The sequence below is a fragment of the Equus przewalskii genome, chromosome 8 (genome assembly GCF_037783145.1).
Source record: "Equus przewalskii isolate Varuska chromosome 8, EquPr2, whole genome shotgun sequence".
Classification (NCBI taxonomy): Eukaryota; Metazoa; Chordata; class Mammalia; order Perissodactyla; family Equidae; genus Equus; species Equus przewalskii.
Window position 1 is genome coordinate 31317458 of NC_091838.1, and position 22545 is coordinate 31340002.

Here is a 22545-nt window from a genome sequence, read left to right on the forward strand (position 1 = left end):
CTTTCACTTAGGGGAATGGGAGACACACGTGCAGTGGACAGAGGCTGACCTGGGCAATTCTGCCATAGCCTGTCTTTTTCTGGCCCTTTCCAGAGGCTGTTTTACTTACACCTCCCTTTCAAGGACACACGCAGGCATGCATGGGTTAAATGAAATGAACTCAGAAACATGCATGTTTACAAATGTGCATTTTGACAGCTGCAGCTTCTCTTTAGATTGGAGCAACATTGCAGCTGGTGTAGACACATGGTGAATTACGTCTGCACCACCACCAAATCCAAGTGCTTCTCTGCTCCACAGTTTCCTTTTTCTTTTTTTTTTTTTTGCTGAGGAAGATTCACCCTGAACTAACATCTGTTGCTAATCTTCCTCTTTTGGTATGTGAATCTTTGCCACAGCGTGGCCACTGACAGATGAGTGGTGTAGGTCCTTGCCCAGGAACCAAACCTGAGCTACATTAGCAGAGGACGCCAAACTTGACCACTAGGCTACCAGGGCTGGCCCCAAGGTTTTCTTAACTTAGTAAGATCACCATTTTTACCATGCTTCTGCACTCCACCCAAAACATTTTGTATCATCATTTCAAATATCTTCCACTTGGGAGAATTTACTCTGTGATTAAGTGCTTCAACACCTGTAGAGAATTTTCTCAGTTAAAAGAATTATGGTCCATAGAGAGAAGTCAGTGGAAAGTACCAATAATTTCAACTTTATTCACTCTAAATGCAACTTTGAAAAAGAATACAGGCAATTTTATTTTGAGAAACTAAAAATAATAACAAAATTGAAAAATATATTTTCAGAAAAATTCCAGTACCATGGTATTTTAAAAAAGCAGTCTAAAAATTGGTTAAAGTATTTGAATATATACCAAGAATAATGATCCTGCTTATGTTATTTGAATGATCAGATGATCAATATAAAGTAGCTTAAATGTTTTTCTTTAATATACACAGATATATGCTATTTTTATTTTTTAGAAAGAATTTATTTTGAAAATCATTTTTGAATGGAATTATTTTGTGGGCCTACCGCTATAGCAAAACCAATGTGTTGGTCAGTAAATTGATATTTCAGTGTTTTAAATTTAGAGTCTCCTTTCCATACTCAAAAGTGTCGCAGGCTAGATGGTCTACCATTTGGTCTCCTAGGCCAAGAGGCAGTCATTACCGCCTGCCTGTGGGGTGTGGAGATGTGATGCTAGAGGCATGTCCCACGTCTGCTGGCTGCGTGTGGGGCATTTGGCACATCCGTCCTTCGGGCTGCAGCAGTCCTTCCTGCGGCTGCCCAGCCTGCCCAGCTCCCGTGATGTTCCTCTTGCCCTCATGTCCATTTGCACCATTGTCAAATGCCTTAACAATCAGTCTCAGTGTAATGACACCTTATTACTGTGTTAAAGTAGCCTATAACTAAGAACTAAACCACTAGCATATAAAATTTCTCACCCAATTTGCCTTTTCTGAACAGCTCTCCTTTTAGGGAGTTTATAATATCATATGGGACCAGAAAAAGTGTCCTTTTCTTTGACTAAATGATCTCACTTTAGAATTTTTATTTCGTACCTTTCAAGTTAAGAGAACACTAATTAAATCAAGGCCCTTGCAGTATGATGTTTAATCATTACCTAACTCACCAATATATGTTTATGTGTTAAACAAAATACAAAGTCTAATTTATTATGTTATAATTATGTTAGTTATACTAATTTACCATATTAATTATTAAGACATCATTAAATACCTAAAATGGCTTAAAAGTGAGCATGTAAATGAAAAAGATGACAATGTATCCAGGAAGGTTGAAATCAAATTTCTTTTATCATTTTGGGTTAGATTTACATTTCCTAATGTGGTCTTTCCAGATTATTTATTTAGACTCTATTATTTAAATATAAAATAAAGGCTAATAAGTCATTAAAAATCTATCCTGCCTAAGCACTGTTTACAATAGCCATGACGTGGAAGCAACCTAAGTGCCCATCAAAAGACGAATGGATAAAGAAGATGTGGTACATATATACAATGGAATACTACTCAGCTGTAAAACAGAACAAAATCATTCCATTTGCAATAACATGGATGGACCTTGAGAGAATTATGTTAAGTGAAATAAGCCAGCAAGAGAAAGATAATCTGTGTATGACTCCACTCATATGAGGAATTTAAAACTATGAACCAAGAACAGTTTAGTGGATACCAGGGGAAAGGTGGGGTGGGGGGTGGGGGGTGGGCACAAAGGGTGAAGTGGTGCACCTACAACATGACTGACAAACATTAATGTACAATTGAAATTTCACAAGATTGTAACCTATCAATAACTCAATAAAAAAAATCATTAAAAAAAAAAAAAAAGAACGGAGCAAAACAAAACAAAACAAAATCTATCCTGCCTAAAACTCTAAAGGTCACGGGGATCGGGTGAATTCAGAGAAAGCCTGACCAAGCTCTCTCCATCTTGTTCTACGTTCCCTTCCAAGCCTGCACTGTGAAGCCCCAGCACTCCTGCACAGCAGCTTCCCATGGGGGAGCCCGGCACCGAGGTCCCCATCAGCATCATCCTGGCCAAGCCATCACAGAGCTCCCCGTCAGCTCCACACTGGACCAGCAGCAACATCTGTAATCTCTGAACTTTGTAGAGCTGTATCCCTCCATGAACCACGATCTTCAAAAGCTTGTTACAGATGAAGGTCACTGCTGAGTTTAAAGCTTCTATTTTCAAAATCCCAACTTCTTGTTCCACTGGCCCTAGGGAAAGTCACTGCTTCCTGAAGTCACTACCTCTGTGATATCTGGGTGTCCCTTTTTGAGTTTTCAGTCTTTCAATACCTAGTTAATTTCTTATATGACATGCCCTGCTAAAATAACTTGTGTCATTCTGTCTTCTGAATAGACTGTGAAAAAAATACAGAAGTTTGTGCTATGAGTGCTCCCAGTAAGTTTACCTCAGAAATGGATCATTTTGCTTGTGCCCTTAGGCCTGGGTGCAGTTCTGAGCTTCTTGCCAAGAGGAGCTAGTCATTCCAGGCATGTAGGAGCATCAAAATTAATCATCAGTAATCACCTGTGCTTGAGAGTAATTAAATGACTACAGAATCAAGAGGCTGCTGCCATTGGCCATTATGCAGCAATGGGATTCTGCAGAGACGTGGTATGGAATAGCTTCTGCTAAGTTCCCTGTGGTGCTTGCAGAAAGAAAATGACCAGCTTAGGTGTTTAAACTCAGCTCCAGTCACAGTCACAGAACCAGAAAGCTTCTGTAGGAGCCATAAGGACTTTCATATTTCTTGTAGCTACATGGATATATGCTGAAAATTGTACACAAATCTTAAGCATGAAGATTGCAGAATTACAGCCTGAGTTGAAATCACAGCCTCGTCAAGACTCTTGAATGAAGCTTATAGCATTGGTTGAGCAGGAATGGGATCCTAGGCTTTTTAAAGGGACATTGAAATGGCCTCAGAAAAAAATGAAAATCTTTAAATCTCAAGTTTCTCTAATCTTTCCTTTTCCCCTGATCTTTACCAATTCTACTAGTCAGTGTTCTCCAGAGAAACCTATCAACAGGATATAGAAAGATGGTAGATAAATAGATTGATAGGTAGAGATTTATCGTGAGGAATTGTCGCACATGATTATGGAGGCTGAGAAGTTCCACAATCACCCATGTGCAAGCTGGAGACCCAGGAAAGCCGGCAGTGTAGTTTGAAGGCCTGGGAATCGGAGAACCAATGGTGTAAATTCCAGTCTAAGGCCTGGGAACCAGGAGCACCTGGACAGGAGAAGATTGACATCATGGCCCAAGTAGTCAGGCAGAGTTAATTCAACCTTCCTCTACCTTCTGTCACAGGCCCTCAATGGATTGGATGAGGCCTCCTCACAAAGATGAGGGCAACCTGCCTTACCAAGTTCACCAATTCAAATGCTAATCTCTTCCAGTAACACTCTCACAGAAACACCCTGAAATAAGTTTGAACAGATATCTGGACATCCCATTGCCCAGTCAGATTGATACATAAAATTAACCATCATACCAGTGGAGGAAGCCTGTCCTAAAGGAGACAAGTCTTCCTTTATTTGAAGACATGTAATAAGCTCACATAGGGTAGTTTCCATCTGAGAGGAGGCCTCTTTCCTTTAGATCCAGCACAGCCACCTCCTGTTTTCATCAGACCCAAAGCTGATATCACACATCAGCATCTCCAGAGGGACAAGAACAAAGTCTGACTCAGGAAGATATAGTTTGTACACAAAATAGTTGCAACATTTTGCTAATTTATTTTAGCAGAAAGCTGAAGACTCTAAATGAGAATGGATTCTTATGATATTAGATCAAGGAGAATATATTAAAACACTGTATGGAGCCAAATTTATTGAAATACGTGCATCTACCAGAGATTCTGGTCTTAACGTGTTAGCTCATGCTGTTGTAATAGTTCTGACAGTTTATTTCATTGGTTGATTGAACCCTGGACTCAGTGGTGGCTTAGAGAAATAAATATATTAAAGTGAATGTATCACTCTGTTGCTTGTGTACCCACTTACCCACTACAATTCCTGAGAGGAGCCAGAGAACCCTCCCTCCGTTAACGCTTCTCAGTAGAAATACATTAGTGAAGGGAGCATGAGCATCCTTGCAAAGTTCTGTGGGACTGTCTGTACACCAAATATCTTGGAAGGAAATGCCACCATTGAGGTGGACTACCTGATTTCAAAGGGTGTAACAAGATTCCAGAGCATCAGAATTCAACCGGCAGTGCATAACTTCCAAAGACAAAGGGGGTACACCAACTATAATGAGAAAGAGATAAAGTGGTCATTGAAATGTTTTGACCCACAGGGATCTTTGGCAGTGGCTAATTGATCATAGGGTTCCTACAATGAAAGAGATGTATAGCCTACTAAAATGTTACTTAATCTCTACAATGGGCAACCCTCCAGGTCTGTGGCCAGAATCTTGACTTAAGACACCACAATGGAGAGTCATGGCTTTTTCTAGGTTCCATACCTAAGCCATTCACCCAGAGTGCCTTGACTGAAGTGTAGGCAGGTCCTGTTGAAGAAGGACTCTGCAACACTAATGCATGTGTATAAATGACTCCTTTTCTGTACTTCCCCAAAGGGATCTGTGGCCATTTAAAGAAGTTACTACACCTTGGGAAAAATGGAAATACCTAGACCTGTAGGGGTTTAGTAGGCATTGGCTCTAAATTGACCCTATTTCCCGAAGACGGAAAATACCATTGTGGTATTCCAGTAAAAGTAGGGGCTCATAGTGGTAAGATGATAAATGAAGTCTGGGCCCAAGTTTGAATCATAGTGGATCAATGGTTCATGAACTAAACTTATGGTTATTTTCCTACTTTTGCTGAATGGATGATTAGAATAGACATACTCAGCAATGGAAAGAATCCCCACATTGACGTTCTGATCCTTGAAGCAAGACCCATTATGATAGGAAAGATCAAGTGAAAGCCTCTAAAATTTTGTCTCCCTAACAGGATACAAATGAATGGCAATACTTGTGAGAAAAATTACAGAGATTTGTGCCGTCATCAAAGACTTGAAAGATGTAGGGTTGGTAATACCTATAACATCTCTATTTAATTTTCCTATTTGGCCTATGCAGAAGATGAATGGATGTTGGAGAATGACTGTGGATTATCATAAACATAATCATATGATGACTCTAAATGTAGCTGCTATTCCTCATGTGCTGTCTTTACTGGGCCAAATAGCACAGCCCCTGATATCCAGGTATTGATTTTCTAAATGCTCCTGTCTCTATATTAATTAATAAGGTCCAGCAGCAACTTGCTTTTACCTGGAAGGACCAACAATACATCTTCACAGTCTTACCTCAGGGGCTCATCAACTCTTTTGCTGTCTCCCACAATATGGCTCACAGGAATACTGATCATCTCGATATTCCACAAAATATCATGGTCCACTGCATTGATGATCTTTTGATAGTTTACCCAATGAACAGACATAAGAAGTACTTTGGATACCTCAGTAAGATACATGCAAAGCAGAATGTGGGAAATAAACTTCATGAAAATTTAGGACCCTACCATTGCAGTGATGTTTCTGGCACCCAGTGATCTAGAGCATGTCAATTTTATAAAAGGAGAATGACAAGTGACTGCAACTTTGAGATGGCTACCGCTGAAATAGAAGCACAATGCCTGGTGGGCCTTTGATTTTGGATTTTGGTGGGTCGTTTGGGACCACATTTGAGTGGGCTATTCTGACTCACTTATCAAGTGACCCAGTACCTGTAAGTTTTAAGTGGTGATCAGAGTAAGAGAAGGCTCTGCAGCAAGTTCAGACTACAGTGCAAGATGCTCTTCTACTTGGGCCTATGACCAAGCAGATACAATGATACTTATAGTGTCCACAGTTGTACGGAGCCTCTGGAAAACACCAAAAGGGAAATCACAGCTCAGATGGCTAATATTTAATAGTAAATTCAAGTCTCCTACAGATATCTATTTTCTTTTGGAGAAACAGCTTCTAGTTTGATCCTAGGCCCTGATAAAAGCTGAATGTTAACAATGCTTCATCAAGTGACCATGAGAACTAAGCTGCCTGACATAAATAAGAGATATCTGACCCACCAAACCATGAGGTTAGAGATATGTAGCCACAAGTTATTATCAAGGGGAAAAGGGTTTAAGGTCTTGCTTGAGCAAGTCGCAGAGCAAGAAGTTATAGGGCCAGATAGATAAGACAACTTTCATCTACTCCCGCATTGCCTCCTTCCTTTCAAACCTTACCTCTAGCCTCATGGAGAGTTCCTTAGATGTGACGAATCAGAGGGAAAAAACTTGGGCCTGGTTTGCAGATATTTTTACCAAAGATGCTGGCATGAACTGGAAATGAACCTTTATACAATTATAGGCCCACTCAGGAGTGGACCTGCAGGAGAGCAGTAAAGGGAAGTCTTTCCGGTGAAAAATGGGCTTATGTCCCTGGAACTGACTAAGCTTCCCACATATGCCATCATCTAGAATCAGTTAGATTAACATAAGAAGAAAAAAGCCTACTGAAACTCAGTTATAGTTGAGTTTCCATATACAGTATACACTATAGTATAGTTTCTCAGTTGGGAGAAAACAACCCTGAAAGGATGGGCTTCTAGCTTCCAGGATATAGTAACTGCTTTGAATCCTTGACCAACAAATGATATTGTTTCTCCCATAAAATATATACTGGTTCAAGAATCAAGGAGGTGAAAGTGGGAATGGCATATCTCACTTTTAAACATAGTAACCCACTCACAGAATTTTCATTTCCCATTCCTGAAATTTTGCGCTTTGCTAGTTTGGAGGTCTTGGTTCACAGCAGAATTCTTTCACCAGAGCATGAGCATGACTCCATTGAATGGGAAGCAGTGGCTACCATTTGGCCTTTCAGAATCCTTGTGCCACTGAACCAGCAGGAAAAGAAAGGAGTTTCTCTCCTGGTTATTTGATCTTAATTACCAAGGGGAAGTTGGATTTCTCCTACACAGTGTGAGCAAGGTGGCTTATGTCTGGAAAACAGGGGATTCACTGAGTACCTCTTTGTACTTTCATGTCCAGTAAGAAAAATTTACACAAAAACTCCAGCAACAACAACAAAAGTGCAGAACCAACAATAATTTTGGCAATGAAGTTTTGGGTCATCCTACTAGGTAAAATATCCCAACCAGCTCAGTTCCTATAAGAGGGCAATGGAAACATACACTGACTGGTAGAAGAAGGAAGTTATAGGATTGTAGCAGCTGTGGATACCATCTTTCTTGCTTGTGTGTACATATTAACTAATTTCTTCTTCTCTCTTCTCCTTCCCCTAGTTTTTGTACAGGATCTGTTGGTGATGGTTAGTGTTACAATTCTGTGTGTAGATAAAAGAACATTCAGATAGATCTGTGACTGAATTTGAAGAGTAATTAACAGCAACTGAAAATACATAGTGTAACTGTTGGGACTTTATGTGTCTTTGTTTTGAGGAAAGAGTGAGAAGCTCTTTGTACAAAGGATAACTGCAGTTCATTAGGAGGTTGTATGGAGCTGTTTTGGATGTTATGTGGAAGTTCGAAAATGTGTGGATCGTGTATATGAATTGACTGTGCCGATTATTAATGTATTCTCTCAGTTTCAAATCTATCCTTCTAAACTCTGTTGAGACTCTGCAGACCACATTTGTATTTTGTCCACTGGCTCCACATTCTGCTCTGCCAATCAGGGTGCAAGAAAGTGACCAGAGATGGGAAGAAGAAGAAGGGACACACTACTTCCTGTTTCCTGCTTATTCTGACTTCTACTTCCTGTCAGTGTCACTCAAGCAATGTTCCCTCCCTCTGGTCGTGACAGCTTGTTCCAACGGCTGCAGCTGATTCACAGACCCAGGCTCATCACGTCCCTTCAGAGACATCAGTGTCAGTTGGCGCCTCTCCTTTGAAGGTCTATGTCTAGCCCCCAGGAGCCTTGCATGAGCTCAGAGACACCAGCATGGCCACATAGCCTCCCTTCCTCAGAGGACTACTTCAGCTCTGTAGGGTCCCTTCTCCAAGTGTGCAGGTTCTAATAATTCCACCTACTTTTGTTTGTTCCCCTGGCCTGAGAGGTAGTAGCTGCCTTCTAATGTTGCTGCCTCTGTGAAAAAGAAGTGTCCACATTTCTGAGTTTTCACTTCTTCAACACTAGTTAACAGTTGTTACACAGATTCTCCCTGTTAAAATAAAATAAGGTATGATTCCTATTTTCTCACTGGCCCCTGACTGATCCAGTGGGAAAAAAAAGCTTTGAATTTGGGGGATGTGAGCACAAAACCTCAGTGTACAACTTACTAGCTGTATAACTTTGGGCAAATTCATCAATCTAAGACTGGAAACATGAGATAAAATATTGCCAATACTGTGAAGATTAAGTGACAAAATTCAGTTGGAACAGGTTTATTCATGGAAACCATAGCTCATATGTAAAGAAATAAAACTGTATTTTTCTATTATAGCGGTTAACTTAGCTCTGAAACAAACGTTTCAGTTGATGGTGGAAACACTTTAACCTTGCCGGCTATCCTGATTGCTTCTGATTTAATCCCATCACTCTCAGGTTAACTCTAGTTATCTTCCCTTTTCAGAATTTCCTTCCCTCCGTCTTCTTGCTTCCTCTGCTTGGCTCCTGGACTCACAAGAAGCTTAGGTAAAAGCATGGCCCCAGGCCAACGCATCACATCCTGTCCTCAAGGGCTTCCAGAGGCCTTTCAGCTGCCCTGTCTCCAGGTGTATGATTCTGTCCTTGGTCCCTCCTGTGGCGTTCTGGCTGATTCAATCCATCTGGATGACTTTCAGCCAATTGTGCCACCTTCTTCGCCCTGCCACCCCCTGTGCATACGCACCACCCAGCACCCCAATTCAGGACCCTCTCTCAGTCTCAGTTCTGCTCCCCAGGGCCATCTGCACTGGCTAGGCCCTCCGCAACCTTGGTCTGGGGGTGAGAGGCCAGAGGGCTTGAGCCCATTGCTTCCTCAACACCCAACGTCCCAGGGGCGTCTGTTCCTCCTTCCCTCGGCCCTCCTCCTGGAAGGACCTCAAGACGCTGTGGCTTTGTAGAAAGAGAATGCGTTGGGAACTAATAGAAAGGATTTATTTTCACTACAAACCACTCTGTATTGTTTGAATTTTCTATCACAGGTGTCGTATTTTTATTTTATTTTAAAAATGGCACAGAGATTATCCGGGCAGTAGATTGTCAGTCAATTCTGCTTTCTTGTAAGATTTTCTACTAAAAATGAGTAAATCCTTGACTAATGGGGAAAAAGACATATTAAAAACTTTAGCAGTGTCTGCAAAACCTAACGGGTCTGGTGAAATGTCGTGTGTCCCGTTCTGTAAGGACTCGTCCCAGTGCTGGCCCACATGAAGCCGGGCAGCCTCAGCACCAGGAAGGAGGGGTACACAGTTTGGAAGAACTGGGCAATTCTTTGCTTCAGTAATTGTAGCTTTCAGTCACCCAAGGAATAATGCAGGTTTCTGCTAGATGAGGCTTGCTTCCAATTTACTATACATTATTCTATGAAGCATTATTCATTATTTACATTTGTGTGAAAGATAACGTCTCTAGTAGGCAAGAAGCAGAATGTAGCTAGGGAGTTTACCAAAAAGAATTGATTCAAAACCATGCTTACTGATTAGGATCCTTATTGAAGCAGGGACAGAAAAAAAACTGGTTACGTATTAGCAAAAATCAAATTTGATTTAAAGACAGTAATTTAGTTAACCAAATGTATGCATGTGATTAAAATGCAATATTGCTGTCATTATAATGCAATCAGCAAATTATTAAACTGCAATCAAAATGTAAACAAGTCCTATGTGTCTGCCAGAAGTCTCCTCATCGCAATATTTTCACTCAATTTGTAAACTAGTTTTTAGTAAATAGACCCTTTCATATTTCTCAGCTGTCACATTTCATCTTTTTCCCTTTTAATTTGTTAACTGAAAGAAAATATCAGAGGGACATTTTTAGGGAATATAGTGTATCTTTCCAAATACAATTTTTAAAAGTATACAAATCAGGGTTTATCAGTATTATTCTGCAAAAGTTGATCTGCTAAAAGAAAAAAAAATTGAATTTAAACATTCTGTTCACTTGTTTCTAACACAAAGATTAAGCAACATGTTAATGGATGATAAGCTTAACACTATTTTCATGATTGGTAAATTTAGAAATTAATTTTTAAAAGATAATAGCATATGAATATGCTCAACACTAGCATTGGATACGATTACACGTTTAAAATATGTTAAAGTAAGTGATTATTAGATGTCAAAATTATAAAATCTTAAACATGTAACTATCAAAACTGTGCATTTTATTTAAATCATACATGTTAACCACATCCCTAGCTTTCTTTGCTCTGCCCATGTTTTCAAAGATATCTTACTACTTTTCTGATCCTAAATCATACAAGAAAGAAAGAAATACTCTCTAAATATTTCACCTATCTTATCCCAATGCTTGCTTCTAAATGAAAACTTAAGATATTTTCACCAACAATATCCTAATTTCTACTTTAATAAAGCCTATTGTTTAATCTGAGCCATCTTCTGCAGACTTCTTTGGATTCCTATAACCTAAACCTCAGTAAACTTTTGTTGTTTGTTGGAAAACTTGCTAGAAACTCTGCCTGCAGCTCTGGTGTCGTAATATAGGTGGGGTGGGCTGCCTTCAAAGGCTGAGACACAAAGAGCTATTTCATTTAAGCAAAGAGAGTGTCTCAGAATTGTTTCCTTAGACTAGGGTGGATCCTAGTCGCAATTATGGTGTTTGAGGCTTTGCTTGCAGACAGCCTTTCTGAGAGCAAGCATTGTCTGTCTCCTGGCCGGGAAGAGCTTAGAGGCATCTTAAAACTGCCCTGGTTGTTAAAGGAATTGTGATGTTTCCTTCCCAGACTTCTCCTTGAAATTAACAATCTACCAGGTGAAAACAAAAAAGATAATATGTAATCTTTTCTGATTCTCATCTTTAAACACTCATACGCTATATATAAAATCAGTCTACAAACATTGTAAGTATTCTATTTTTTCTTGGCATTTTTTTCATACAAAAATTTTCATGAATCTACTTTTGCTACATGTTTGTCTTTTAATTTACAATAAAATATTCTGTGGTTTACTTATTCATTGTATAATTATTAAACATTTGAGTTGTTTCTAGTTGATAATAATATATTATGCAACTATCTTTATGCAAATAATATTTTTCCTACCTTTGGAATAAGTAAATAAAATGAATTGTTGGTTCAATCCATAAAACCAAAAGTTAAAAAAATAATAATAATATTAGAGAGAGAACTCATTGAATTTTAAGAACATATTATATAAAATAATAATAATATGTTCAGGGCATTGTTCTAGGTGACTTACATGTATTAACTGTTAATCCTTAGAGCAATCTCATAGAAGTGGGCACTATTTTTATCCCATTTTACAGATAAGGAACCCCAGCACGGAAGAGTAAAGCGCTTGCCCAAGGTCACACAGGTAATGTATGAAAGAGCTGATATTCCAACTCAGGCTATCTGGCATCAGAGACACACTCTCAGCCATTATCTTGCCCTGCCTCTTTAATGACTGTAAAGATAGAGGGTCCAATAAGTAAGAAAGATTGGATTAAGATATTGGACTGAAAACACAATGACACAAAACATGGGGAAAAGGAAGGAGAGAGGAAGAGAGAAAGGCAAGGAAGGAGGAAAGGAGGGAGGGGGAAAAAGGAAGGAAGAACAGAAACGAGAAATCTGTAACAGCACTGGGAAACAGGAAATAGGCATCAATGGAAGAGAACATTGAGGAATCGCTGGACGCTGAGGCCGCCATAGTGAATCTCATCCCGTGGAGCAGGCGGACTATTGAGAGCTCCCCCATCACACACACACACACACACACACACACGCATGCACATGCACATACATGCGCACAGACCATAGTTGCAGCCCCAGTTGGCCTACACCAGAGCTTTGAACCTGAAACACGCCCTGTGAAGAGAGTGAACTAACAGTCTCAGGAAGAGGAAAGTGTATCTCAAGAACCTCTGCACCATCATGACAAGCATAAAAGAGAATGAAATTTTAAAAAGGAGCTTTACCCAGAATGGGAATACCACACAGCCAAGTTAAGATGGTTTCACTTGGTCCTTTGGGCTCCTTGGCCTCCCTGGCTGTGTCATGCCTGAGACCCAAAAGTGAAGCCTGCCATCCACACGCCTTGCCCACCTTACCGACCTGCCTCAAGTCAGTTCTGTCATTCAAGAGAGAAGCTGTTGGGAAAATGGACCTACGTGTTGCAGAGAAATCCACGCCAGCAACCTGCAGCGGGAGGAGGGAGACTCAGCAGATGGAACAATTGATCCTGAAAAGTCTAAAGTGATTCAAGAAGCAGAAAACAATCTAGAAAAAGTTCATTTAAAAGTTATCAAATAAAAGGAGGAAGTGGTGTACCCACAACATGACTAACAATAATGTACAACTGAAATCTCACAAGGTTGTAGTCTATCATAACATTAATGAAAAAAAAAGTTATCAAATAGATTTAAGAGAATGATGCATTAAAAAGAACAGTTTTCTATGGAAAAAAGAACAGGAACAATAATTTAAAATGTGACCATCACTTGGGGTAATGGAAGTTTTCATATCGTAACTGAGGTGAAGGTGACATGACTGTGCTTTAGTCAAAATTCATAGAACTGTACATTAAGAGGGGCGAATATTACTCTATGCAAATTATGCTCAGTAAACATGACCTTAAAATGGTCTTAAAAGTGATTGCAAAAAGTTTTTTTTTTTGAGGAAGATTATCCCTGAGCTAACATCTGCTGCCATTCCTCCTCGTTTTGCTTAGGAAGACTGGTCTTGAGCTAACACCCATGCCCATCTTTGTCTACTTTATATGTGGGGCACCTACCACAGCATGGCTTGCCAAGCAGTGCCATGTCTGCACTCAGGATCCAAACCTGCGAACCCCAGGCAGCCGAAGTGGAAAGTGCACGTGTAACCACTGAACCACCTGGCCGGCTCCACAGAAAGTTTTTAAAATTAGAACAGCCAAGTGAAAAAAATGGCACAAGTAAAGTAAGTTAGTAATCTGAAAGACCAAGTAATGAAGGACAAAGTCAGAACTTCTCCAAGAACATAAAATAAAAGGCAAAAAGGACAATATGAGAAAACATTTTACAAGGCAAGGAGAATAATCCACAGTCCAATATGCTTTTAGTAGGGGCATTGCAGAACAATTAAAAAAATGGAGAGAAGGGAAAAAAATCAGATAAGAATAGTATTTCCCCAGCTAAAGAGAGGCACAAGTCCTGACATTCAAATGGCTAGTCAAATACCAAATGGGATAAGTGGTCATAGACCATCACCTATCCACGTGAAATAGACACCTACACGCAATGAGAGAAAAGAACTCAAAAGACAAATAAAACTCCTAATAGCTTTCAGACAGAAGATGGGGGAACAAGGATCAGACTGCCGTCAGAATTCTTATTGGCAATAGGTTGCTATTAAATAATGAACATTATCTTCATAGTCCTGAGGGAAAATGCCAGCTTTCTCTCCTGGAAAGGTACAATGTTTCCCTTTCCATACTCCATTTGTTAGAAGCCAGTCATTACAGCCAGACCTCCTAGAGGGAGAAGTATCAAAGAGTATATGGAAGTATGTTAAAAATATCACAGTAAACAATAAATATTTTGGAGGAGATATCTTGAGGCTATGCAATTCCTCTGTTTCTCCTGAAAGCTTCAGGCTAGGCCGTCAGCTCTTCCTCAAGTACATCCAGAATGTTCCTGCTTCCTGGTACTGGCTCCATATGCTCTTCCCCAAGGACAGCGGCACACCATCTCCTCTCTTCTTCACACCTCTGCTCAGAGGCCTTCTTCACAGCCCTGTCTAAACCAGCACACCAGCCCCAATCCTCTTAGCACCTTCACTTTTCTTATTAGTATTACTGACCTCGCATTACATTATCACCCATTGTAGATTATTTGCTCCCCCACCGGAACTTAAGCTCCATATGAAAGGGATTTTGTATGTGTCTTTCACTGCTCTATAGAGCACCTACATAGAACCTGAAAAATGTTTGCTCAATGAAAAAAATGACAATTAGTACTATTTGGAACTGAAGGATTATAAGATTGTAATTTATAGTTATGTTAACTAGTGTTTCTTATCTTTTTAAAACTTTAGCCTATTATTTAGCCAACATTTAATTTGAATACCTACTATATGCAGGAGTTACAAGGAGGGAGAAGGAAAAAAATCAGGATAAATAAAGCATAACTTTTACTCTTGCTTATTCTTGTTTATAAATACACAGGTCTTCACAGTGTTACTCGTGGTAAAGGTCATAATGGACAAACTTCTGAATGCTATTGGAACAAAGGAAAACAACTGGTGTCTGGCCACCTAAGTCAAGAATGATCTCGTGGGTGGAGTCACCATTTTAGTTTGTTCCTAAAGAATGAATTAGCCACTTAGAGAAGAGAGCAATGGGTATTCTAAATGGAAGAGGAAAACTATAAACAGTCCAAAGCAAGCATGGAGTCTTGAAAGAAGTCGGTGAATACTCAGTATGATGGGAGCCAGAGTTGGCTTTGCAGGCAAGTGACATGTGCAGTTGTACATTGCTCTGTTCTCAGAAGGGTTCCATGCTTGGTTTAATTTTCTGCTGTCAGTGGTTTGAAATTCTTCAGATTTTATCTTCGAACTTATGTTTTATAAAGTGAAATGCAATGGGATGATGGAACATACGTGTGAGCAGAGGGGATCTGGGCTATTCCATGACCCATCGGCAGATAGCGTTCACAATGCCCCATGAACACAGAATTTCCAGTGGAACCATCACAAGTGAGAGTTCAGCGAAACTCAAAGTGAGGACAAGGTAAGCACAGTAAGTGTACCACTCAGTAAGCAGGGCCGCTGACTTCCCAGAGAGGCTACACCTTCCATTTGAACCAGAACTTGCTGAGAACAGAGAAAGAAGGCATGCTGTGAAACACAAACTTACCAAAATTAGGTTCCCACTCTCCCACAAAGACTGAGAGACTAGCGCCCTATCTGCAGGTGTTGCCTGGAACAAACAGCAAATTCTTTTGTCAGCCTTGAGCTTTCCCACATAGGAACTTAAGGGGGCTGGAGTGGTCATCCTGAAGCTGTGAGCTTGAGCTGTTAGAAACTGTGCTGGTGTTTGTTAAGGTCTCCTAGTTGGGGGCAGGGAGACCGGAACGAAATCATTTGTGCTGACAGTCTGCAGTCTTCATAGGCCAAGGTTGAGGCCTTGTCAAGAAGAGGGCACAGAGGAGCCTGACTAGAGTTTGGTCACAGAGAGAATCTTTGTCAGCCATGAAAATTATGTGGGTCCTGGTGGGCGCCTACTATTTGTGAGAGAAATGACTGGGGTGGTGATAGGAAAGAAAAGCTTAGGTCATACTGTGATAGATTCACATTCCAAAATGGATTTCTAATTCTAGATAAACATTATTTTGTAAGACATATTTTTTCCTGAGGAACAGGAGCATATATTTAGTAAATTCTCATTAAAAGTTATCCATAAATTTTATAGACTCCTCTCCTCATAGTGCTTGAACGGACTTTAGAAATCATCCCCAACTTTTATTTTAGGACCCTGAGAGGTTGGTTAATGGGAATTAGTGGGAAAAATGTGTATCTGTCAACTCTTAATCAAAAAAATATAATAAAATGTGTGTTTACTTTGTTTCTCTTCTTCCTTCTCCTTGCTACCTAAAATGGCTATTTCGTTGTTCATTTAATCTCATTCCATAAGGTGGAAAGGGCAAAAACAAACGTAAGAGTAAAGAGAACCGTTTATCCCTGTATGAGGCTTTGCTAATGACATAGCCCTTTCACAACAGTGTTGCACTTGGTCCTCACGATGGCGCAGCAGACGGTACAACTTCTCTGTAACAGCCGGAGACTTTCAGGCTGAGAACGGTGAGAAGACCAGCAACACTCACATAGGCTGGACAGCCAGGGACAGGGCTGTTCTCGAGCCTCCTCTCAGTCGCCCCTGAGCCTCCTCTGATGGTATCCTCTTGGAAATCTGCCTCCCTCAGCTTGAGCTGCTACACCAAAAATACCATAGACTGGGTGGCTTAAATGAGTCATTTATTTCTAATTTTGAAGACTAGGAAGTCTAAGGTCAAGGTGCTGTCCAGTTTGGTTCCTGGCAAGATTTCTCTTCCTGGCTTTCAGACTGCTGCCTTCTCGCTGCATGCTCACATGGCAGAAGGAGAGAGATCATTTCTCTAGTGTCACTTCTTTAAAGGCACTAATTCCATTCATGAGAGCTCCACCCTCCTGAGCTAATTACCTGCAAAGGCCTCACCATCACGTTGAGAGCAAGGGCTTCAACACATGAATTTAAGAGACACAAACACTCAGTTCATAGCAAAATCCTAGCGCCACGTGCACATTAGTGTAAAAGAGGAAATATTACATCCCCAACTCCTCATTAGCACACAGCGATAGGGGAAGGACAAACATGGGTTTGCATTGATGCTGTCAAATTATAATGCTTTTAAACTATGCTTATGACATGAAAAGTAGCAACCATTTTTGGCTGAACTTTTTTTACTGTCTTAAAACTGATTCCTGGCAAATTAAAAATAATTAGCACTCATTCCTTTTAGCTTCTGTATTTTGATTCTTTAAAATATCAACTTGACTATTGTGTCATTCCATGGAGCAGAAAATAAGCTCCTTTAAATATATACTTATATATTTAAGACAACACATAGTATGTAATGTCTGAGTCTGAATTAAGAGGGTTTTTTTCTAAATCCAGTGGTGAAGAAAATTAGCTTCATAAAGATGATTGAGGACTTGATGGAAATGTTTTGATTCCATGTTTCAAGAAAGAAAAGTAATGAGTCTCTGGGATCATTAAACTCTAAATAAAAAGCTCCTCTGCTGAAGGAAAAAAACATTATTTTTTTAATAATGAAAACATCTTTAAAGTCAATAACATGCTATGTAGGTTTGGAAAAAATGACTCATTTGGGGAGTGTGAATGTGACTAAAATATTTAGTGAGCTTCATTCACTACCTAATATGGACCAGTTCGTGCAGAGCAGTATGTTTGCTGAATTAGATCAGTAGTAGGGAATCTAACTGTAGCATTTTAGACATCTACATTACCATGTGGCTCCTATGAGATACCTTTCATTCATTCATACATTTATTCACTTCACAAAAACCTGTTGAGAGTTGGATCAGTAAGAGAAGGCTTCTGCCTGCAAGTTTGGTGAGAAGGACCAGTAACATTAAGGGCCCCACAGGTCAGTCCTGGAGTGGGTGGTAACAGCCAGAACATGGTCCATGTAATCCAGAGTAATTTCAAAATAAGTCAAGTGCTTTCTTAACTTAAGTTTTCCCAGAACCCAACTCTGAAATGAGGGAGTGTATGTGATTTGGGTGTTGAGTCCAGAAACACCGCCAGTAGGGTGTTAGATAGGAAGTAGATAGAAAGGGAGGGAAGCCAATAATGAGTGTGTTATATTGTTGTGTCTCCCCTGGGGCCCCAGGAGGTGAGTCCTGTGGGGATGCTGGGTGTGGTGCTGGAGTGGGGAGTCAGGCTGACTTGACCATGGTGACATCAGTTGGCTAAGGTCCCAGTAGTGCTATCCATGGACTTGACATGAGTTTCTCAAACTCTGTAAGTGAACATGAGACCCTCCTAATACTTCTTATGTCTCTCAGTCTCCCGAGAAAAAAACTTCTTTCCACTCCTAGCCTCTTCAGTTTTCAGTCCTATCCCTTCCATCCCTGGTTGGAAGAAGATGAGAGGCTGGAAACGATCTTAAAATACCTGTTTTTGCCTCAAATTTTACTTAACCCAATGACTGCTATGCCAGAGTCCTGAGATGGTGTCATGGGAGCACAGAGAGGGGAATGGGGATCTCCGCTTGAGATAGTTGTGGTATCGACCCTGATATCAGTTTCCCTACATTAAACCCAGCATATATGGGGTTAAAACCAAAACACTCATTCCCTGCTTATTCTCTGGCTTCCTGGCTCCAGAATGCACTATCCACCATGGAGACAGACACCGTCAAGGGCAAGCACCTGGACTATCTCCCCCAACAAAGAGATACAGACTGGTGGGAAAGCTGCTGACCAGCAAGGTCACAGGCTTCCTCCTCTCTGCAAGTAGTCTCAAGGCCAAAGATAGGCTGGTGAAAACGCTCTGACCAGCAAGGCCATATGCTCCCCCTCCCCTACCTAAAACCCCAAATAAAAACCCTTCCTTTTAGCTTTTCGAGGAGTTTGGGATTTCAGTGTTAGCTACCCTCTCTCCTTGCTCAGCGCTGTGCAAAAATAAAATTCCTACTTTCTTCCACCACCCCTGGTGTCAAAAATTGGCTTGCTGCACAACGGGTGAGCAGACTCACTTCAGGTTTGGTAACAGTTGGAAAAGAAATCTTAAGAGGTAAGGCTTAAAGGGGATGAGGATTTTACAATGTGGGGAGGGGAGCAAGGCCATCCCCAGGAGAGGAAATGACCAGCGCAAGGCTCCAGGGTGCCCTGGAAAGGAGAAAATGTACTTGGTGCCTGGTGTGTAGAGTGCACAGATTTGAGAAAAGAGACCTTCAGTAGATAGGGCCAGGTTGCACATTCAAGGATTCAGAAGGGCGGCTGCTAATAACACGAAAGATTTACTAACCCAAAGTCCAGTATAAAGACAGAATAGAAAGGAAGACAGAGAGAAGGAGCGTTGAGAGTGGGTATCATAGCCAAATCTTCATTTTTTCATATTGGAAAAAGTAAGTACTAAGTCATGATAGAAATAATGAATAGTAAGGAAGAATAAAAATGGCAACAAAATATGTTATGTACAAGTGAGACCATTAGACATTGCTAAATAAGCTAAAAATGATTGTATCTAAGAGTAGGACTTGGAATGGGGAGGGCTGTAAATTGATGAAGGATAATTTGACTCTTAAAACTATGAGTATGAACGTGTATTTCTTTGATACAAGTAAGGATAATTTTATTACAGTCTCACAGTTCAATACCTAAATGAATGAAGTATATCAAGAAATACTATTTGTACAGTACTCTGTAAGATGTGTACTGTCATCATCCATAGCTCCCCCTAAGACAGCCATTGAACATTCTGACTTGAGAGCTCTGAAAAGTCTTCTTGCTTCCCTTAGATTTGTTATGGTCAATAAAGGTTCATAGCTGTTTAGTGTGTTAAAAGTTTGATCCATTATCTGTTCAAATAATTTCCCATAAATACAGACACTTTGAAGACCAAAAGGCTGCTTTAGGAGAATGAAATGGATAGCTCACTATTCTCTGCCTAGAATTCAGCAATCCCTCTGAGGCCGTATTGAACTTTTAATCTAATTCAAATTTGCAAGATTGAGTGCTGAAACCTTGAGGGAGAGAGGCCACTAGAAGTATATTCTTGTTTTTCGGTTTTTACACTGGAAAGGACTAAACATTAAAGTGTTGTCTTCTAAACAATCATCAGCCAATAACCGGTTTGTAAAATTAATTTCCTAATTGCATAATTTTATTACCCATGGATGAATGTTGCTAACTCTTTACCTAAGATACCTGATCAACAGAACCCTTGATTGCCCAGTGACAGTCTACAAAGCCGGACAGGCTTAACAGAAAGACAGGAGGTGCTTTGACAGTCTGCTTCAGAGTTTTGTCAAAAGTGTGTTTATGTGCTTGTGTGGGTTTTTGCACAGGCATGCAAGGCTATTCTATAATGACGGGGAAATAATGGGTGGTTTAAAGTCCTTGTAAAATGTCAAATGCAAATAAAATGGATATCTTTTTTTCTAAATGTTTTCATCCACGGCATTACATCTGTCACTTTACCTAGACGTTAGTGATTTGAGATGCAAAGGTATCTGTACATCTTGTACTGTCATGGATAATAAATAACTCATCAACATATTGTTGTGTAGTGTTTATTACAATGCTAGCCAGTTACCAAGGAGGATAGTTGCCTGAAGCTCTTTTTTCTGTGGTGTTGGTGGATTTCCACCATGTCATCGCCTCCCTCACCTAGTCCCCTTGATAACCTTTGGCGCATATTTCTATTATGGCTGGCCACAGTAGATTAAAGTCACATACAGTGGCCATGAGATAATGCAAAGTTAAGTTACCCATATATGTAGAAACTAATTAAGTTTCATATTGTGGCATTGGCTTCATTTGCTATTAACTAAATGCATGAGTTACCCTCACTTTATAAAGCTAAGTAAAAAAACACAGATCATGTTACAAACTCTGGTAGATAAGAACCCTAAGCAACACAATCTCCAGCTATTCTTGAATGCCTAATAAAACTAATTAAAACAGTAAAACTATTTAACAACTTAGTCAAGGAAGAGATTTACCAACAATTTCACATAACTAAAATTTGCATTATAAGAGTTAAGTTTGTCTTGGTCAGTACTTTGAAATCCACTCCAAAAATATTGTGCACTGGTAATTTTATGATAGGTACGAGTTATTCTTAACTTAATTTTTTTTAGCATCAGTTCCCCCCCTGAAAAACAGACAACTTCTTTTGCCAGTGTGATTTAATAATATAACATCTATCATGGTTTATAAAATTAACACTCAGATCACCTTATTTCTTTAGAGCACTATCCCCGATATTTGCAACCTTGCCACAAGGTGGCAGGAGGTCTCCTGCTTCAAGTAATCGTCATTTCTTGAGATCCAAATTTCAACCAAGAATTTTGTACAAATTCTGTATGTAAATCCAGTGTATACATCCACTAAAGCTACAGAATGTAACAGACATAAAGGGGACATAAGTCATCTTACGGGCATGTGCCGCCAGCAGATTTGTGTCTATCCCTTCTCAGCTGTACCCAGACCCAAGGGTGGTCTGACACTAAGTAACCGCTCAACACACATTTGTGGAGTGGACAAAGGCAAGAAGATTTTCTAAAGTGAGCATAATTTGATATTCTTCTCAATAATCATAACTTTATCATTCTTAGAATAAATTACTATATTCTGCTCATCCTGCGGCCTTCAGCTGACCTGCATTCCAGCGGCCCTCTGGGGAAATTTAATCAGTCATGTTTGGCATGTTTCCTCCTTCAAGGATCTCAAAGTAAATTAAAGGAAAAATGTTCATTCGTATTTCTAGCAATCTTCAATACATCAAGGAGGGGAGCAGAAAGGATAGGATAGGAATGGCTATGTGGTCACAATAATATAATTGTTATTTTTCAATAGGAAGCGGAAGCAAGCAGTTTCTGACTATCTTCTTGTGTGCTAAGTGTCCTACTGTGTGTGTCGGTGTTACCCTGTGGGGTAAGTTTCAGCTTCCTTACCACTAAAATGAGGACGCTGTTACCTGCCTCCTAGGGTAGGCACCTCATTACATCAGTGGGCTGGTATATGTGAATTGCTTAGCACAGTACTTGGCATAGCAACACTCAACCAACTTTAACCAATATTCTAGACTTGCGAACTAGTGACAGACTCCAGGAGGCTGACTAACTTCATTTGTCATAATTGTAGTAAATGATGGAACTGGACTTTGAACCCAAGCCCACTTATTTCAAAGCCCATGCCTTTGATTTCCTTGCAATACTGTCTCTGTTCTGTATTGAGAAAATCCTTTGTGACTTGTTTTCTCCATCAAAATGCTACTTTGTTCTTATGTTTATGGTTTCATCTGTTGAGGTTTTTTTGTGAATTTTCTCTAATTGAGTCATTCTTAACTTTTTTGAGATCACATAGCATTGGAACATCTGATCTAAGTTCTGCACTATTTCCACTTCCAAAACAAATGCCAGGACAATCTTGCACATAATTTTAAGAAGGATACATGTCCCCGAAGTTCTTGCATGGAACCTAAATTAAGAAAGTCCATTCCAAATCCTGTTTTACTAAACATTTTCTTTTTGTAATCATCTTCCAATGTTGAATTGGTGCCTGTTATACTGAACATTTGTGTCCTCACTCAAATTCATATAATGGAGCCCAAACTCCC